At 41.3% G+C, this 19,215-nt stretch overlaps 1 protein-coding gene across 1 annotated transcript in view; it reads left to right on the top strand.

The window, feature by feature from the left end:
* Nucleotides 1-549: 549 nt before the first annotated feature.
* Nucleotides 550-19,215, top strand: part of LOC117464591 (protocadherin-15-like) — a 228,118-nt gene continuing 209,452 nt past the window's right edge. The window contains exon 1 of the mRNA XM_071206802.1: nt 550-813. The gene's annotated coding sequence lies outside the window, so the exon portion shown is untranslated. The remainder of the gene's footprint in view (nt 814-19,215) is intronic.

The raw sequence follows: 19,215 nt of genomic DNA, 5'->3' as shown, positions 1-19,215 counted from the left end.
ACTGTATGGTGCACCTGTAGCAACACTATGAGGTAAGCAACTCTCTTAAACTCTGCTTTATGGATTGTTCACTCCGTCTTTCCAACGGAGAATAGAACACATGTCCCTGTTTCACTCGAGTAAAGATGTGTATTGACTTAAATGCTACTAACTTTTTCGGGTTGGGTGGACACTGACGAGTTAAAATGTAATGAGATAGCCTCTCACAGTGATCCTTTACTTCCCTCTCCGCCATGGGGCGCAGAGACCGACGCAGAGCAGAGCAACAGCCCGGTAATCCGTGCGCTTTTTGCCGTGGCCATAATTAGATTACGGTGGTGCACCGATCACTGCTGCTGCGGTAAATGCACGACTTCCTTCCGACAAAAAATCTCCCTTTCTGTCTCCGCATCGCCTCCCCCCCTCTATCTCCAGCGAATGTCGTTAGGTCTCTCTGTCTCCCCCTCCCTCTCCGCTTGAGAAGGGGGAACACTAGAGGAGATATACTGTTACCCTGCCTCTCTCATACAGAGCCGGTAGTTACCTTGCGAGTCCCACAACGGAGACTTCCACTGACAGAACACGAGAGGAGACTATTTTTCACCGCGCAAAGGGACCTTATTTATTGGTGTGTTTGACTTGAACATAAACTCATCTTTTTTCTCGTCAGCGGTATTTTTCTCTCCTTAAAGAAAAAGTGGAGCCGGGTAGATGAGTTGTGTGGATGTTATTTCCTGGATTTTCTCCTCGTGCTGTGTGTTACCGCGGCCCGGAGACGGCAACAGTGTGTGGAAAAGTAGATATTAAACGTATGGTTTCAACGAGGATAACGCGGTAAGTACTACAACGACAACCTTTATTCTTTAGTGAAACATCTATAATGCTTTATAGTACGGCTGTGTGGTTCCGTGGTGAGTTTACTGACCTACGGATGCCCTTTTTTTCGTTTCTTTAATCCTTTGGTGCGTTCCTTTCCAGTCTGTTTTACGGCTACATTATTTATATGCATCCATTCTGGGTAGAAATAAGTTGTGCTCCTGTTACGAAAATAGTAAAGAGGCAGATACTACAGCTGCTGACACATGCTTTGAAAAACTCCTCATTTCCTACATTACAGTATTCCTCTACAGTAGTTGTTATTACTTTAAAAGGGGAACTCGCTGTCCATGGTTCTGAAATCAACTGTGGAGAATTTAGTTTGCTCAATTGACGACAACTCAGCACATTTATATGCAACACGCTGCTTTAATTAATCTCCTCCAGCTTCAGCAGTGATAGCCAGTGATCATAATGATAACGGCTGCACCGTCCTGCCTTCACCACAGTATACCCTACAGCTAATCTTGGATCTTTCATGTGATAAAAAGGTGTATTACATTTCTGTGTGTGAGTAATGTGAGGTTCAAACACATTATATATGCTATCTAAGGCATTTCCCTTATCGTTCCCCCCCTCTCATTTGAAGACCAGGAGTGTATTTTCTCAACAAGTAGGCAGGGAAAGAGCCTCTGGGCTGCAATATTACCAGCATATGTGGTCTGTCTCAGTGGTCCTGTCAAAGGCAGGTTACCTCGCAGCAGCCTGTGTGTCTCGGATTATAAAGAGAGAGAGGGAGAGAGAGAGTCATCCGATTACTTAAATTAGGGGCAAGCTGTCTCCTCCAGAGAGAACACATAGTGAGGGGAGAAAGTCAAAGGTTAAGAGGTGGGTTTAATGTAAAGCGGGTGTAACAGGTGAAAAATGCTCTTTAGTTTTTCTTGATGATGCTTTTAAGAATACCTGTATTATTAACTTCATCCTGCTCTGGTTGTCAAAGAACGAGCTCTTATATAATGTGAGGCGTTGCTCCGTCATGTGTGAACGTGGCTCGTACACACAGGTGAAGTTACGTAGTGCTAAGTAACCATCAGTGACTTAATATTGCTGCAGTGTCTGTACGGAGAAGCAGAGTGTGACTGCTTTTGAGTGGCCAATACCCAACGGATGATGTGCTTTAGTGTGCTTTAGTGTGTGTGTGTGTGTGTGTGTGTGTGTGTGTGTGTGTGTGTGTGTGTGTGTGTGTGTGTGTGTGTGTGTGTGTGTGTGTGTGTGTGTGTGTGTGTGTGTGTGTGTGTGTGTGTGTGTGTGTGTGTGTGTGTGTGTGTGTGTGTGTGTGTGTGTGTGTGTGTGTGTGTGTGTGTGTGTGTGTGTGTGTGTGTGTGTGTGTGTGTGTGTGTGTGTGTGTGTGTGTGTGTGTGAATGGTCAGACAGGCAGAATGTGTGTCATGAACCTGGGACCCGCCTGGTCGTCGCCATGTCAAACCCTGTTAGTCACGCTGGATGACAGAAACACCAGGACTTGGATTTAAAGAACTGCTGCCAAGTCCTTGCCTTTTGAGTGGGAGTTGTCTATGAGAGATGTATTAATTTGTATGGTTTGTTATCTTATTGGTGAGGTAGGTCATTAGGTAGTTGGTTTGTTATTGCTTTAAAATAAATGAACACATATCTTCTCTACATTACAAAAAGCACCTTTTTCGCTTTGCTTCATTACCTTTTTTGAAAAATGACTTTGTTTACCCAATGAATATTTCATACTATTTATAGTTCTATTAATGACAGCCACTGATCATGTTTGACCCTGATTATTCAAATGCCTTGATACAGTAACCAAAAAGGACTTTCAAACTGAAAAAATATATAATTGCTAAGATCTTAGGGATCGTGTCCTACAACCAAATTGCACTGAAACGTTATTCATCACATTTCATTCAACTATTAATAGAGTGTTTTATTCCAATTGCATTGACTAAACGTTTGATATGTTAGTGTGGTTAGCTGTAAAGCAGAAGGAATAATCGTATTAAGTTTGTCTACAACTAACCTAGATTACAAGCAGTGAATGTATTTGGATTTAACAAACACGAACCCCTTTACAATTCAAGAAGGATGACGTGTTGGAATAAAGTTAGGGTGCAGATACAGTACTTTGAGAACTTTACTTGCAGTAGTTCTCAATGTTGAATCCCTGGAGTCAAAGCCATGCGGATCTTAATTTGAAGCATCTACTAATTGAATGATGTACACATGGGATGCTTATTTAACTTCATGGCTGGGTAAACACGGCTAAACTGGCTCCAGTTAGGTTCACAATTAGGAGCCAATACTTAGTCACCCTACTCCTGCTTCTGTTGCCTTTTATTTTTAAATGAATGCAAGCTTTTGTATTGTGTAAGAGAATCAGATATGCATACAAGATCATGCTTTTGGACATGTTCTTCTCCTGCAGTTTATACAGTATGCTATCAGTGCACATGTATAGCAAATGACAATGAGACCAAACTAAGCTATTAAAGTTAACAAATTGGAGTATAGAAAATCAATTTCAAACATGTCATATGGAACTAGTGTTGCACGGTGTACCGATACTTGAAAGGTACCGCGATACCCTGCCGTTAAAAACGTTACGATTCCTCCGTTTCATTAGTATCGGTACTTTAAATATGACGGGGAAATGTACTCTGGTGAGAAAGCGCTTTTTTAATCCCTCCCCTCTCAAGCACGCTCTAAGTGCCTCCCCTCTCTCATGCACGTGCTATCTGCCAGAGCATGTGAGAAAAGGAGAAGCATGGCTGCAAGCGGGAGTGCAACTGCCGCTGCGCCTCGGCTTGTTGGCAAAAAAGACCCCAGAAGCGAAATTTGGAAGTATTTGAGCTATATCTCTGACAGTGAGGGCAAGCCTACGGACACCACGAGGCCTGTCTGTAAGACATGTTTTAGATCCCTGCAAAACATCAAACTTGGCTACGCACCCGCCGACCGGCATCCAGAGACAGACAGGTTAGCGAATGTGATGGCATAATTACATCATGCTCAGCCCATGCGCTCAAATCTAGAGAGGGGTCTGCCTGCAGACCTCCACTCTCAGGACAGTTCCGGTGCAGACCTCCACTCTCAGGACACCTACACTCTCAGGAGAGGAAGTGCACGCTAAGAATTCCAAAATAAAATCACCACTATCAGTACAGTGCCACTTTCCAAACAAGAAATGCACGCAAATACAAAATAAAATCGGATCGTGAAACTTATTATATACATATGTATATATCCATCTATATATAGATATATACGGACACCTTGTATTGTTGTTACTATCAGTACAGTCGCAGCGCCACTTTCCGAACAGGAAATGCACGCAAATACAAAATAAAATCGTACTGACACTTATTATCTATATATATATATTTATTTATATATATAAATACCACATCTTGTATTTTAGTTACACCCGCTAGACAACAGTGGAAGGTTCGTGAAACAACCGTGTTTGCCGGGTGCACCGCGGTGGAGGTGGGGAGGTTCCAGCTGGGAACCTCCACCCCGCTGCGGGACCCGTGGGACCCCTGGACGGTTCGTCTTGGTCACGCTTCATATCGGCTGGCCCGGGAAGGAAGAGACACCCAGAGTGGGGGAAGTCCCCCACCCCAACGCAGCACACCCTCTCGGCCATCAGAGTCGAACCCGCAGTTCGGAGGAACCGACCGCCAGAGCACCGGCACTAGGCCGGGCCGGCGTGGATGCCCTCCGACAGTGGGTCGCGTTTGCCATTCGATCAGTGAGAGGAGAGGAGAAAAATGCATAAAAAATGGTCAAAATCCGTTAATATATGGATGAGTGGGGGGGACCGGGCAATGTCCCCGTAGAAACCGGGTGAAATAGCCAAAAAACCGGGGAAAAGTGAAAAAAAAGTGTCCGGAAATAGGCACTCGTGAGGCGGTCAGAGTCTCCTGTCAACTCCCGTTACATTCCTCCATGGTGTCATTTGAGTGGGGGGGTCAAAAGGGCTTGACCAAGGCCGACTCAAAGTGCACGGTGGGCGGACTCATCACCTCCGTGGGCGGGAAAAAAAACGCGTCATCACCACTTCCTCTACTGACAGTGGAGGTGTCCTGAGAGTGGAGGTCTGCACCGGAACTGTCCTGAGAGTGGAGGTCTGCACCGGAACTGTCCTGAGAGTGGAGGTCTGCACCGGAACTGTCCTGAGAGTGGAGGTCTGCACCGGAACTGTCCTGAGAGTGGAGGTCTGCACCGGAACTGTCCTGGGAGTGGAGGTCTGCACCGGAACTGTCCTGAGAGTGGAGGTCTGCACCGGAACTGTCCTGAAAGTGGAGGTCTGCACCGGAACTGTCCTGAGAGTGGAGGTCTGCACCGGAACTGTCCTGAGAGTGTAGGTCTGCACCGGAACTGTCCTGAGAGTGGAGGTCTGCACCGGAACTGTCCTGGGAGTGGAGGTCTGCACCGGAACTGTCCTGAGAGTGGAGGTCTGCACCGGAACTGTCCTGAGAGTGGAGGTCTGCACCGGAACTGTCCTGGGAGTGGAGGTCTGCACCGGAACTGTCCTGAGAGTGTAGGTCTGCACCGGAACTGTCCTGAGAGTGTAGGTCTGCACCGGAACTGTCCTGAGAGTGGAGGTCTGCACCGGAACTGTCCTGAGAGTGGAGGTCTGCACCGGAACTGTCCTGAGAGTGGAGGTCTGCAGGCAGTGTAATTTATTTTGTGACAAACGAATGTTTTCGTAGTTTGACGAGGCAATTATTTGGCAATGATAACTGTCTAATATGCTATCTTTTTAGCTAACTTACCAATGTGGCTAACATCGGCAATGTACATTTTTTCAATAATTATTTATATTACTGTTACATGTTAATAAAATATAAAGTTACACTACAATTGTATTGATCATGAAAATAATAAAAGAAAAGTATCAAAAAATAATCGGAATCGCAATTCTTGACTTGGTATCGAAACCAAATTGTTGGTATCGTGACAACACTATATGGAACCAAGATGTATTTCATATTAAGATGCAATGGAAAACCTATTAGACACAAATGGATCCTGAGAAAATGCACATGTACAGTTCCTCATTTCCCAGAGCTACCTAAGCTAAAGTCATTTCTGTTGTTGTCATTGTTTTAATAAGATTTAATCGTAGCTTCTGTGTTGAAGTAATGCTACATGCCCAATTGTACGGTATTAGTTTATTAGCACAGGACTGTCTAGTCTTAGTTTTCTTATGATGACAGCAGTGAGACTGGAGTCATGTTGTTTTCTCACTGGGCCGAACGGAGCCAGAGCTAACTCACCCGGCTGTGAGAGCCCGGCTCAGATGTTATTACCATCACCTGAGGCGGCCATACTGTGACTGACAAAAGTACAATATACATATATACATTTCCATCCTAATTTAGAATGAACGTCAACCATAGTTCTAACTAAAACATCTTCAATGATTTGTTAAACGCCTTATTGATGTTGTACATGCAAATGTTTTGGGGTTTGACTTGACTTGAGCTTTGAAACTTGTTAGTGCCTTATTATATTTGTTTGGCAAAAGTCTATAGATAACCATAAAACATTGACAACAGCTCTCATTTCATTGGACCTTTAATTTGTAAAAGTTGCCATTGATTCAAAATCACATTTGAAATAAATGAAGGAAATTAAGTAAATATGAAAAATCTTTGATTACATTTTTGTATCTGATTCACGAGTCCAACCTTGAACCTAATTATTACATGAATCCATGTAGAAGAGTGCATCATGATTATCTGATCATTAAAGCGCTTACTCACTTAGATCTGGAAAATAAATAACTTGGCGTCGTTGGTATTTTTTATTTTGAAGAATCATCCTGGAAATTGTTTACGGGTACGTTGTTAAAATCAAGCTGCTACCAAATTATTAAAGGTCAAGTCCAGAGGGCTTCCACTTCCTTAACTTTACCAAAGGCTCCCTCTGTACTCACTTTAGATTTAAAGCTCACATTATACCTTTATTTAAATGTAATGACTCGGCACCTGTGATATCTGTCCTCTCACTTCCTCCCAGCGGCCAGACTACCTATTAAAAAGATGTCATATTGAATTATCCACACTCATGTGAGCACAGCTAACTATTCTCACTGCTGACAGATTGCAGGCTACGGCTGACTTCTCCGACCTCTCCCTAAAGGCTAAAAGTGGATGGCGTAGTCCTCCTAAGAATTAGCCAATTATTTGCATAAATCCAAAACATATGTTCACTATCTGATCCTATTTGTCTTATTATGGTTTTTTCAAATGTACCGCCTAATTCCTATGCATTTACTACGCATTCAATATATTCAGAGATGTTTCTCAGGTCTACAAACAAAAATGTTTTTAACTGTGCATTTCTGAATACACCTCAAAATAAAAAGCACTTGTAGTTTTGCTGTTTTTGTTCAAGTAAACTCATAATATTCAATGCTTCGCTCAAACTTCACCAGAATGTGTTGTTGTACCTGTGCTGGAGTTATATATGCTGTTGAATGCTCACAACAAGCTTTCTTAGGCATGTCTTATTGAGTTAGACAAGCCTGTCTGAGCATCAGTGGACTCAGTTGAAAGATAACATGTTGTGAAATAACAAACATGTGGTTTTTCAGATCATATTAACCTACTTTACATCAACACCCATTCAAAATGAGTCATTCAAAACATATTCCTACCACACTTTTTTGTAAATTCCTATCATAGCTGTTTTATCATTTCTACAGATTTAATATTATGCTCTTCGTACAGAGAGCCGCATCGTGTGTCATTATAGCATGGCTCTACAAGTGCATATAATTGAAGAAATGAGACGAGTAGGAGGACGTCTGCTCATCTCTGTTATGCTAGTGGTATCAAATCTAATCCAGAATTACCATAAATGCTTTTCAAGAACATTGTTGTGCTTTATCATTGTTGTTTCCCTTTAGAATAATATGAAGCACATATTTTAATGCTGAATAAAGGGTTTACTTTGTGCTTAGTCGAATGAGCAACAATTCACCTATGATGTTGAACAACTTGTAAATCCAGGAGTGACATTACATTCAATTAGATGACATAGCATATACAGTAGCTGACACTTACATTAAGTGCAATAAACCATACAAATAAGGACAACAAGAGCAGTGCTGACATATCTACTTCCAATAAGCAATATATTTGTAAGTGCTGGTGTATACGTTTATTTGTTCCTTTAAGTTCTTCTTTTTCTCTGATTATTCACCAAGGTATAAGCGAAACAGATGGGTCTTTAGTTTGCGACGGAAGATATGTTGACTCTCTGCTGTCCTGTTATCAGTTGGAAGCTCGTTCGCACTACAAATCGTACACTTAAATATGTTGGCATACATTTCACCACATGGCATTTTAATTTATTTTCTACCCATGTTTGAATGACAATGTCTAAACAATGTTACACTATGAAACGGGGGGCTTGTAGTGATGCACCTGCAGTTCCCCTCTGCTTTTATGAGCACAGCAACAACCCTTGATGCTCAGCACAATCCATCAGACAGACAAGGGAACAATCAGGGGAACATACAGTAGTGGAGCAGGTAGCAACTAAAGAGTCTCATATGTCCCTCAGTAGAGAGTTGAAACTAGTACTTATTTGGACTTACATCTTACAACTCCAAATGAATGATAATGTTTCTCCAAAACGACTACATGTGTAGGTAGGACAGTTCCCCAATCAACCTAAAAGGTGATAATAAGTTAATTATGCCCACATTATGTTGGCTGCCAGTCTTCGATGAGATTGTTTTATGTCTTCACAGCAATAACAGAGAGATAAAAAACACCATCTGCCAGGCTGAAGAGTATAATTTAGGATATCTACTTTATTCTGAGGTATTCTGTTCACACTGGGGAAACTTTTGAATGACTTTGGCTGTTTGGTTCCAACTTTAACACACAAATCCTCATCTTCATTGACATTTTGTCTGAGCTCGTTGGTTTTGGTGCCAGGTGTTGTTTTGTTTTCAGCGTGAGGGATTGACTTTACATCCAACAATACAGCCAAGTTAATTGTTTATAACAAGATTATCTGCCTCCTGGCCAAAGCACTCCACGGAATCTGCATAACTGGCATGCAGGCTTGAGAAACAAAGAGACAAATGAACAAAAGCTGCCCAACTTTTGTTCTTTGCTACTACATTTGTATTCAGATTGTTACTGAATTGTTTTCACACTGGGTAGGAACTTTCCTACAGGCAAAATAAGAACATTTATTAAAGAAAGCAAACACTAATCGAAACGAGATTGAGGTTCTGTTTGTAAGTAAGTAAAAAAAGTAAGTAAAATGTATTTATAAAGCACTTTTCCCAGACATAGTCACAAAGTGCTTGACAACGCATTAAAACATCATACGAATCATAAAAGATGAAATGACCACTCACGCCCAGTACAAGAGAACATGCACACTTTCCAATTAAAACACACCATACCCTACATTTCATTTCATAGACTTATTACTATAATAATAACTCGTTTGAAAGTTCGTTTTTGGTTGTTTGTGGTCGGCCCCTGTTCAATGAGATGGGTTTACCAGAATGCCTTTATCCCAGGGTGAGATTAAATGAACTTAACTTGAATCCTTTGTGGTAAAAGTTCTGAAAATCCCCAGTGTAAAACCCTAAGTATAGCTTTGTATCTGATCAGGGGCTCCTACACCTCCTCAGTCCTGGCCCCAAATAAGAAAGACTTTGTCAATGAGCGTTGGACATATTTACAACTTGGCACTTTGTTTGCCATATAGATGCCACTGTGGATTTTACTCACAAGTTGATCATGATACATGGCCAACTATAGCTGCTGCAGTGGCCATCTCTTCAGTGTGGCTGGGAACCTGAAAGTGGGACATAACCAATGGGCACTGGGGTAATAAAGTAGCAGGCTTTCACCCATGTTGCAGCTTCCTCAGGCACTTTTCTTTGCCACCACGGTGGAAACAGTCAACACAGCTGCAGTGGTTATTCAAGGTCAGACATTTGTTATTCTGCATTGTACCGAGTGGTAATGGTGTGTTACAGGGTACATGCATAATGCCTCTCATTTCTCTGTGTATCAGGAGCAGAGGACATTTTGATTGTAATGGGATTGTGTTTACTGTCAGATGGGAACGGGAATAGAAGATTTCATTTATACACATGCTCCATTAAATAGTGGCACACAGTAAATAACCAACTCAGATGCAAGTCACATAAAGTACACAACGTATGTATCCTGCATATGATTAATTGCACAGTGAATAATGTTTGAATCAGAAGAGACTCCATATTGGGTTTTGTTTATCTATTTTTATTGACATGGTGCTTGATAGAGTCTAACATGAAGGTGAATTGGGTGTAGTAGACTTGCATTGATTTCACACTGAAAGAAACTATTTAAAAGTTGGACAGTCCCGATATGATATGCTCAGGGCGAGTGCGGCTAATTAAATGTACTTAAAAGAGTGAACGTCAATAGTCATCTGATTGAGTAGAAGCCGGAGGGAGAGGCTTCATTCTTACTAACTGAACTTGCAATACGTTTTATGTTTACTTTTACTGCCAGTTGGAGTAAGTAATGCTGATAGTTTGGGTTTTACTGTAAATGGTTTTGAGACCCAAGTCTGAGATTTCTCCAGTATGATGGAGGTGACTGGAATCCCATTATTGGGGCTCAAAGAATTAAAAAAGTTACAAATTGCTCGAATACATATTTCATTATGGACATACTACTCACAAAACAACTCCTGATTGCTCTGTGTTTTTGAATCCCGCATTCATCATTTGGTTTAGTTTCTCTGCTTTTACCAACCTTATTTCTGGTCACAGCCGGTAGCTGTTTGCAGTGAAACATGCTATAACAACTCATTGTTTTCTACCAGCCCGGCACCAGAGAAAATAAGGGATTTAATGGAAAACAGAGAGAGTACCGTGTGAGCTGCTAAAAAGTAAGGTTATTCTCTAAGGAGAATAATTCAAAGGAATAAATAGACTACTACAAGAAACCTTCATTTTCCAAATAGAAAATGAAGGTTGCCTGTCTTGGACCTTTATTTTTTATTTTTAGACGCATATTTCTGTGTCTTAGTGAACAAAAGAAAGTGTTAATGTATTTTGATTAAATTCAACCTCAGAATTTATTTTAATTACGGCAGAACGAAGTCCGTTTGATCCACAGAACTAGCCAATTTCAAATTAACTATATCTTTAAATGTTGGTGACACAACCCTTTATAGACTGTCTGCCTCACCTTTATGCATAACATAGCCATTAAATAATAATATTTAATAAAATGCTGATCACATTCTATGTCATTCAATCTGCATAATGCTGTTTAACCATCCTGTTGAATGGAAATATACATAAAATCACATCATGTGTGTGTCTCATTGTCACTGATATGAGACCAGGAGATGCTCTGAGGCCGCAGTGTGATACCTTCCATAGTGGTTGGCACTTTTAGCAAAACACTCACACGTAACTGTCAGCAGAAATTTCCATTATAGGTGGCGTAAAGAAAAATAAAGGGGGGTTGTGTGAGAGTCTGTGTCTCTGTGAGATTGTGTGTGAGAAAAATGTATTGTTTTATCTAGAGAGATGGAGGAAGCAATTGTGTGTGTGTGTGTGTGTGTGTGTGTGTGTGTGTGTGTGTGTGTGTGTGTGTGTGTGTGTGTGTGTGTGTGTGTGTGTGTGTGTGTGTGTGTGTGTGTGTGTGTGTGTGTGTGTGTGTGTGTGTGTGTGTGTGTGTGTGTGTGTGTGTGTGTGTGTGTGTGTGTGTGTGTGTGTGTGGTTAGTGGCCACATGCTAAGGCACACAAGGTTGACATTGTTAAGTCTGGCCTCTAGCTGTGTGTGTGTGTGTGTGTGTGTGTGTGTGTGTGTGTGTGTGTGTGTGTGTGTGTGTGTGTGTGTGTGTGTGTGTGTGTGTGTGTGGTGTGTGTGTGGTGTGTGTGTGTGTGTGGTGTGTGTGTGTGGTGTGTGTGTGTGTGTGTGTGTGTGTGTGTGTGGTGTGTGTGTGTGTGGTGTGTGTCTCTGTCTGTCTGTCTGTCTGTCTGTCTGTCTGTCTGTCTGTCTGTCTGTGAGACACGGAGAGAGGGATGGAGATTACAGAGGCTATTGCCAACTTCAAAGTGTCTCCTGGTGTTGTGCCAGGTCAGCATGTTTACACAGGAGAATTGGTGTTGGGACACACACACACACACACACACACAGGCAGAGTTGCGTGCACAAATACTGCGTGTACATGTGTACACACACCTTATCTCCTGTTGTGGTGCTCCTGAACATACTCACACATCTCACACACACACACACACCGCCCATAGTGCAGGGCTTATCAGTGGACCCTGTGAGTTGGGGGAGGCATTTAATCAGGGTCAACGCAATGCTCTTGGCACCCAACTGATCCACCATCTCTCCCTCTCTCCCTCTCTCTATCCTCTCCTTCCTCCTCTCTCTCTCTCACCAAATAGTTCACAGCAACAAAACTTTGTTCCAGAAAAGTTAAAACTGGATCACTGGAGGCTTGAAATAGTTTCAAACTTCTTCGGCTATACTTTTGGGGGAAAGTGTTTAGCCAGTTCTGAAACATTCTGTTTATGTGTTAACAGTTACATGCAAAGAAGGAGACTTTGGTATACAGTACAGTTGAACGGCTTTCTGTTGGGTAGTTACATGAGAAGGTATATATATTTTAAAGGGGCCCTATTCTGCTCATTTTCAGATTTGTATTTTGTTTCTCTACTGTGACATGTTTCCATGCTTTAATATACAAAAAGTGCTTTAATTTGCATTCACTCATCATACTGCCTGTGCTGCAGCACCTCTTCTCAGCCTCTGCCTGCTCTGATTGGTTAGCTGGTCCGCTCTGTTGTGATTGGTCAACCGCTTAGCGATCACGTACACTGTCATGGAGCGCTGGCAAAAAGAAGGGCAAATAGTTACATAGTGATATCATTATGTTAGGGAAGTAAAAAAACGAGTCCAATAGGGGGTTTCAGGCAGGGGGGAAGTTTATGGGAGAGAAACTGAATTGCGTGAACTTTTGGATTTTAGCCTTTGCACAAAACCTATACAGTAACACACAACAGGAAAAGGAAAGCCCCATTTAAATCGGTCCGTTGAGGCCACGGCCAGCCACTAGCATCTTTCCCTCCAGCACATCTAACGCTCAATAATTTACACATCATATTTCCTTTCTTTAATCAATACAAAAACAGACAATATTGCCTTCTACAAGTGCAGATTTGGTGCTAAGCTAAACCTTATATGGATTGATTTTAACCTCACAAAACATGGTTTAATAAATGTAACCAGTCAAAAATCTATTTATAAGGTAAAAACACATACATATTTCTAAGACTTGGTGTTTCATAAAATGTAAGTTTCTAAAGTGTTTAAACTTTAAATTCCAGTATTGTACAATGTTAAAATGTAGGTGTTGTGCATCCACTGAAACCAAGTGGTGTTATAAAAACTCAGCAGCTCTTTTTTCTGACATCAAATTAGCTTCACTCATTTATTATTCAAATCTCAGAGGTACAACTTCTAAATATGTAATGCGAGGTAACACATGAGGATACAAATTGAAAGGAGAGGCTATTTTAAAAACTATTCCACACCGCACAATAACAATGACTCATTCTCGGTGATTGTATTTAGAATGTGAGATTTGGAGGTTGTTAACCAGCATATGGATTGGACATTTTAGATGTGTTTTCTGTGCAGAGCTGCAGTATTATAAATGTTTTATATGCAGGTCAAACCAAAATGACTCCCAAGCACGAGTTATCAATGACGTGACACAGGCACTGAAAGCTGAGAGGTGTAGTTGGCATTTGGACGAGCTCAGGTGGAGATAGTGTGAATTTCCTGCACGTATTGAGGTTGAGGATTTCCTCGGGTCACTAAACAACCTTTAGGGTGTGAAGATAAAGCTCAGAGCCCAGTGATGAGACTTATCCCCTCCTTAAGGGGAAAGTGTTTAAATCCACTTTAGATGTCATGTATTGTGACTTGAAGGTTCACCTTAACTCAGATGTGAAGAAACTTCGTAAAATGCTGTTCAGTTTGTGTATTTTGTAGTTTTAAGCTACACTAGATTGTCCGTACGTACAACTATTTGAGGGTTAGACATTTTGTATGGATTGATAAGTGTTTGTTACTTATTGCTAATGCTACAATAAGGACTCATTGTGAGTGTTTTAGCATCTAACTCAAATCACTACACTTTATGTGAGAGAGCCACTCGCTAGGCTTCATATCTTTAGTCTTCTCATTTAATGTAATACTGGGAAGTGCTGCTCACACGTTTTTTATTATTGACTAATCTTCAGAGGATTTTCTAGATTAACGGATTGACGTCCAGTTTGTAAAATGTCAGAAAAAAAGGAAACAAATAATATAAGTAAAATGTAATGTGTTTAAATGTCTTGTTTTTCAGTCCAAAACCCATAACATATTCAGTTAAATTTGATATAAAATCGTGACCTCAGGAAAATTCTATATACAAGTTAATACAGAAAAAACACCTTTTATTTGCAATACTAATGACTTACTATGTAAAATTGATTGTTTTTCAGCTTTACAGCTCTTTTGTTAAGGTGTTTACTATCTTTAAATATGTACCAAGTCGCTCCGACTGGGACTCCTTGTGAAATTTCTTGGAAGAAAAAATAGCACGACTGGGCATCAAGATAAATCCTAGGCAAGCAGCAAGATTTTACCCGGATCAGACTGCAATCTGAACAGTTTTGTCAGCTGTGTCATGTCAAAGTAGGACAATATTGCTTTGTTTTTATAGTGGTTTAACAGATAACGGCATGGTAGATTTCTTTCTCTTTTGAGGGCAGACATTTGATGTAGAAAAATACTTCCAGTTGATGTATGTCGATGAAAAGTGTGAGACTTGACGAAGAGGAACATGCTGACTGGACCGGGGCTAAAAAGGAAATTGAAAACTCTTCCCTCTTGATGTCACTTATTCTCCATTTCCTCTTATTCTTCGTCTTCTTTGCACTCTAGTTTCTCCCGTCTGTGTTTCTCTTGCTCCCTTCCCAGGACATATAACCACTACTGCTCAAAGGAAGTAAACTTTACGAGCAATTATTTTCCCTCCTTCATCAATTATTCTCCCAGTGTTTTCTCTCCTTTTCTATTCTTCAGTCCGCTCTTGTCATTAATATTTAACAAAGCTGTCAGTTTTGAAGTGTTTTGATGAGGGTGAGAGTTACTATTCCCCAAAAACACCCGTGGACTTCTTGAAACAAGTTTAAATCAGAGAGGAATCAGTCTGGCTCTCAATACGTGTTTAGTTGTTCGGCTCTTTTTCTAGAATGTAAATGTTCTGGGATTTTATTTCATTACTTGTTTCTCTCCCAAACTGTACAGTATTTGATGAAGCAAGATTGTGTAGCTAAATCATTAATGCGTCCATCCGTTGATTTATTTATTCACTCCAATATTGGTTTATGAATTCATGACTCAAGTTTTTTGTTTGCCAGGCCTTTGCGCGCCGACCAGTGCCCTCAGATCCTGGATCAGCTGATCTGCAGCCAGACTCAGGTGACGACATTTAAGTGGTGTTGGTAGCTGAGAGCAGTGTTTCAGGCCTGCATAGTGAAGGTGAGAATGACTTCACTTGGCTGACAGAAGCAGATTTTCTAGGTCTGATTCTTTTTATGGAGGGAATGAATTAAAGAGAACCGGTGCTGGACGATAATGGCAGGGTTTGATTCCTGTGCAGGCGCTTGAAAGGAGATTGCTTAAATGCCTTTAACCATCTGGCCAAATGGGAAATTGGTGTGAATGCTTGAAATTGCACAACAATGTATAATGGGAATAGGGGCAGTGAACATGTCGAAATCCACTTAATAGTTACAGGGGGAACTTGGGTGCATAATATCTTACGTGCGTTGCTGTTCCACCCACCTTTTATCTGTTTAGGAATCATTGCGTTCACTTGTTCGTCTCTAGACGGCGTTAACATGGCCAACACTAACTGACAAGAAACAACGTGTCCATTTGAGACAAATAACAGAAAACCTCTCTCCATTTTTCTCTAAATGTTGTCACTATCTGTCGATGGTTTAATATTCAGATCCAATATCAATGCCATGCCCTGACATTTGCTTCTTACATCTATGAAATACATATACATCGTTTTTTTTAAACTGTTCCTACAATTACCTTAACCCTAAACAGACTTAAACCGAGCTGTCAAGACAAATGTCCATCAAGCCATCAATATTGGTACGGTAATTTTAATTTAGAACAAAAGAATAGGCCGAGCACAATGTTATGCTTGTACTATTCCCATCTCTTGTTGGAACATGAGTGAACACTTCATGGGTGGAGGTAACATAACTCATTGTAATGTAACTGTAAGGGTCCTCACTAGGCCAAGCCTGCAAATAGGCTGTAGATCTTCCCTTTCATAATGTCGGATAACTTATCGCTCGTGCATCTCCGTGTGTGTCCTGTTGGGAGCACAACAGTGACAGCTGACAGCTACAAGCTCACTCATTGTTAGCTGGAGTTTTTCCAGAAAAGAGTATCATACAAAATGAAAATTGGAGCTGCCACGACATTAGAGGTGAAATCAACCGCACAAAATGAGATGTGAGATTTATTGCCATCCATACAATTATGTGACTGTGAGATAATGGAGGAGCGGAGAGGTGAAGGCTATCTGACTGCTCAACCATGGTCACCGGTGGAAGCACACTCTGTCATAGTTAACACCTACTTACACCATGTTAACCGCAGGGCATGCCTCATTATTCACTGCTTCTTGAGAATGGCAACATGTGAATACACCCCTCCATTACCATCTCATCTCATATATGCCCTTACACATGCATGCATACTTCGCTCCATTGTGCCCTGTATTGAATATGTTCCTAATGTTGCGTCACCTGCTGACAGAGAGATGTGCTCAGGAAAGAGAACAGGAAAGGAGTCAAACAGGGCTTAATGGTGACAAGAAAAGCTCCTCAAAGCTTAACTGGTCCATTTCCTATAAAAGTGAGCGAAATGGAAAGTGTTCATGCATGTGTGGTGATTTACCAATTCACCTCAAATCGGTGTATAAAGGGAACTGTTTCTTGTAAATGTATGACTTATATTGGTTTGGAAATCTGAGAGTTAAAGCTTTTACCATTTCAATAATGATCCATCCTCAAACACATCCTCACACCTGTTGTGAACTTCTTTATAGTTTGTCAAAGAAGAACTGAAAATGTGCCAAAACTTTTAAATACAAAATTAGAAGGGCCAAGCTAAATGGTGTAGTGCATTTATACTGCGCTTTTCCAGTATTTGCACACTTTTGCATAAATATGTCAGCCATTTTACACCCATTAATACAGAGATATTCACATTCACACACCCTGGCCATGCCATCAGGAGCACCTTGGGGTTAAGCATCTTGCTCAAGGATACATCAACATGTCACCTCTTTCTCAGATATCTACCATTGAGCTAGCACCAAATGTTTCCTTTTCATTCCTTATTACATGTTTTAAAAGGTTAAAGCTGATCGCTGGTATGGGACATGAATGCTAACCCTATCCTTCAGTGTCAGAGGGGTGTGTGTGAAGACTGAAATCAGGACTAGCACAGTCAGAGTGCTACCCCTCAAACACTCTCAACACAATGGAAGATAAATATTGCTCGTGCCTCTTCAAGTATTTCCTTTGAAGACACCAAGCACTTGACCGTTATTTTACATTTGTCATTCTCACAAGCCCTGATTTCCATATGATCTTCATTTTGATACCGAGTAAACCTCAAGTTCAATTATACTCCAATTTTCCAAACTTACTCCATCTTTCCCTGCATTGTATTCCAAGCCGAAACACAATACAGCTGAAAGGGATTTGTATAATTTAAAATCCTTGAATGAAACTTATGATTTGACGAAGCAGACCCAGTGGATGAGTCTTCAAAGTGGAACGAATGCTGTGCAAATTGTCCTGAACTGACCCCCCCCCCCCTTTGTTTATCTCTGTTAATTTAAGTATCTGTAGCTTTCACAGTCTGGTTTTGAATTTGATTTAAATTATTTATTGCCGTGACAATTAAACAAAGCAATATCGTGGTGGCAGTTTTGACAAATGGGGCGAAGCCTGCGAGCTAGTTCAGGCAGTCAACTCGAGCACCATACGTGATACATCAACACGTGACGCACCTCTTACAACCAACCAAACACATTCTCCTAAACATGCCGCTGCCAGGTCTTCCTGCCTCGCTATGCTGCCACTGCTGTGTTCACTTGCTACTGCTGCGTCCATGTTCCTGCTGCTGTGTTTCATGTTGCTGCTGCTCGCCTGCCCCCCCACCACCCCAGCTTCCACCTGTAGGCTCGGGGGATAGTTATCTAATCATCACTCAATGTTCTTTGTAAATCTGTGGAGTGATGAGGCCCGAGCCTAGACGCCAAACTCAAACTATATGCTGCTATGATAAACATATTAAGAACACGTGAGTTGTCTGACTGAAAGGTTCCAATAGAACAAAAACCTAGCTTTACACATCAATGCTTTTGAGGTATCTCTTGCAAATTAATAGCATCGTTTTAATGTTCCTTTTTCTTTTGAATTCTCATCAGTCTGCTTCTCTATTTTCTATTTTTCTTTTCACAGATTCAATTTGTCATTCTTTCCTTGTGTGTTCATAAAACTTGCCCCGTTGTGCTCTCGTTGAACTCTGTGTGTTCTTTTGGCAAAACTGATCGATACACTGATTTCCGCAACCTGAATTTATTTCTATTTTACCTTCTAAGCAATAACAGACTGATTACATTCGGAAAGTAAGACTCCTTTGAGACGGATGCGAGCAATTCCCACAAATTGCTTCATTTATTTGGCGAAGCACTTGAGGTAACCTAATTGCAACAAGTGTCAGTTGTGTTGACACGATCGTGGAGAAGCGTAATGCTGTCACTTTTGTATTCGGGCTTTAATGCTGATTTGAAGAGCAATTGAAAAATATTCAAATTACGACTCGAGTGCAATTGAACAACCTGGAAATGAATGATGAGAGCATGATGATTGGAAATGAGGGACAGTTTTATGAGATGCAAGACACCGAGGCCCTTTCTCATTTCTCTAACTCCCCTCCTCGACTGCTATCCTCGATACTTAGTTCCGCCCACAGGAGATGCGAGCGGAGGAGCCGAGGAGGGGAACCGAGGAGGGGAACCGAGGAGAGAGGAGGGGAAGCAGCAGGCGGTTAGAGAAATGAGAACTCGTCTCCTCTGAGCGGTCATTTTAAAGAGACGTCCATTAATGATGACAGGAGGCACAGCAGCCCTCTGTCTGATGGACAGATGTGTTCATGACGACTTATATATTTACTTTGATTCATTCACAGTGCGGTATAATGAGACAATAACAGGCTACAGATGCGGACACA

The sequence above is a fragment of the Pseudochaenichthys georgianus genome, chromosome 19, assembly GCF_902827115.2.
Source record: "Pseudochaenichthys georgianus chromosome 19, fPseGeo1.2, whole genome shotgun sequence".
Lineage (NCBI taxonomy): Eukaryota > Metazoa > Chordata > Actinopteri > Perciformes > Channichthyidae > Pseudochaenichthys > Pseudochaenichthys georgianus.
This window is presented reverse-complemented; position numbering and strand designations above follow the sequence as displayed.